The sequence below is a fragment of the Sinocyclocheilus anshuiensis genome, unplaced genomic scaffold, assembly GCF_001515605.1.
Source record: "Sinocyclocheilus anshuiensis isolate Anshui unplaced genomic scaffold, SAMN03320099.WGS_v1.1 scaffold941, whole genome shotgun sequence".
Classification (NCBI taxonomy): Eukaryota; Metazoa; Chordata; class Actinopteri; order Cypriniformes; family Cyprinidae; genus Sinocyclocheilus; species Sinocyclocheilus anshuiensis.
The window spans coordinates 80,043-82,263 of record NW_015555791.1 but is presented as its reverse complement, the minus strand read 5'-3'; the positions used below and the strand labels follow the sequence as shown (position 1 = coordinate 82,263).

Here is a 2,221-nt window from a genome sequence, read left to right as displayed (position 1 = left end):
CTGTGGGTGTAAACTTACAGATTAAGGGGCGGTAATATTATAATGAGATCCCTTTGCAACGTCACCAAGGGAGCGAAATCAGACGCGCTTGTTTTTTCAGAGGCTTGCAGAAAAAGGCTTCCCAAAACAAAGTTACTGGGTTAATCTTTTTCACGTTTCCTTGGTTGGTAGATGCACTGGGGACCTGATTATAGCACTTAAAACCTGGAAAAGTCAGATTTTCATGATATGTCACTTAAAACATAAAATTACTTAAATTTAGATTCGATGGGTCTTAAATATTTTTGGTCACATTACTGCTAAAATATCTTCAGTCTGACGGACCTGTTTACAATAATTGGATTAAAACATGATAGTGACAAAAAATAACCTGCGATGCATCGAAACGTGAGAATGATTCTTCTAATTTTATTAGCCTACATTCAATGTAAACAGCACTTGATAATGGATAGTGTATTTCTGGTATCAAGGTCACGCTGTTGAGGCTCACTGTCTCTTTGTGAGAGACTTCAGAACAAATGAGCGTAACAACACACGAAGAAACTCAGAAGAAACACGTAACAGAGGTAAAAATTCAAAATGTTTAGTTTATTCATAACATGATATTGTTAAATAGCGTACCATGACAAGTGAGCTATTTTGCTGAATATTCTCACGACGCAAAAAAACAAAACAAAAAAACATTCAAAACGCCTACAGAGTGCACGCATTAGGTGAAATCTAGACTAGTGCGCGTGCGTATAAAATGCTTTCTTTCACTGCATAAGTCAGTCTATTAAAATACATTTTTTAGAATGATCACAAAATTCAAGAGATGGGGCAGAAAATGTATGTATTTATACCACTTCATATAGTTAATCAATTTCACACGAAGAGTGCCGCTTTTTTCTCCAAAAATTACCATAATTACAAAATATTATATTGATTTTTTACAACAGTTCAATAAACTAGAAGTTAATTAAAGGGGTGGTTCATTGCGATTTCACTTTTTTAACGTTTGTTAGTGTGTAATGTTGCTGTTTTAGCATAAACAATATCTGCAAAGTTACGAAGCTGAAAGTTCAATGCAAACGGAGATATCGTCGTTTAAAATTCTGGCAGTTTAATGCCTACAAAAACGTTTGCACTATTTCGCCAACAAAAATAATTCCAAACAAAGCCACAGCGCTGTTTTGCGTCTCTGAGCAACACGACGGCGTTTCGTTCCCTGATGAATCAACTGTTTAAATGATTCAGTTCAATCGCAATGACTCACTTATTAACAGTGAATTTCTGCCACCTGCTGGCGGATTTAATTTCACATTTAAATTATCTTTTTATTATTTAAATAATTTCAAATATCAGTATTCAACGTTTTATGTTTAATATGTGAAAACATTTATAATCTGTAAAAATAGGCCTTTGTAAAGGTAAATAACAATATGCAGATTTAAGTATGTAAAAGCTGATAGAACACTGATGAAAATTAATTAATGATGCTTCAGAATAAAGTGTTTACACCACCAAAAATCTTGGGGATGCGGTGCTTTTGTGGGGATATTTTGTATGGAATATTGTCTGCTGATATGAAAAATTCACTGTATATCGTAGTAATAAATATCATTTATTACAACGATTATATTTTGTTTTCTTTTTACGTTAAAAACACATTAAATATTACATATATGTTTGTAATATAATGTGTATTTCAATTACAGGTTTAGGTCTTAAAGGGATAGTTCACCCAAAAATTACAATTAGCCCATTATTTACTCACCCTCAAGCCATCCTAGGCGTACATGACTTCCTTCTTTCAGATGAATCCAATCGGAGTTATAATAAAAAATTGACTTTGATCTTCTAAGCTGTTTAATGGCAGTCAGCGGGTTTTGCAGTTCATCAGTCCAAAAGAAGTGAAATAAAGCGCATCCATCCATAATAAAAAGTTCCTCACACGGCTCCGGGGGGTGAACAAAGGCCTCCTGTAGCGAATCGATACGTTTTTGTAATAAAAATATCCATATTCAAAATGTAATAATCACTTTAATGTAGCTTGCACCAACAGTTGTACATGGAAGCAGCTCTGGGAGGATGATGTAAGATGTCGGCGTTGCGCATGCGAGACTTGTGAAAACCAACGTTTGTTTATAGGAGCAAAGGAAGCAAAGTTTCCTTACTTTAGCAAAGGAAAACCAGTCTCCTCTTGGCTTATATCGAAATCCTCCGACATTCTTCTTTACAA

The 2,221-nt window shown here is 34.5% G+C and overlaps 2 protein-coding genes across 2 annotated transcripts in view; one reads left to right on the top strand and one right to left on the bottom strand.

Moving 5' to 3' along the window:
- Positions 1 to 96, bottom strand: part of LOC107674828 (inner centromere protein A) — a 37,610-nt gene extending 37,514 nt beyond the window's left edge. Inside the window, exon 1 of the mRNA XM_016468933.1 lies at positions 85 to 96. The gene's annotated coding sequence lies outside the window, so the exon portion shown is untranslated. The remainder of the gene's footprint in view (positions 1 to 84) is intronic.
- Positions 1 to 2,221, top strand: part of LOC107674806 (ankyrin repeat domain-containing protein 36C-like) — a 33,044-nt gene that overhangs the window by 13,163 nt on the left and 17,660 nt on the right. The window lies entirely within an intron of this gene.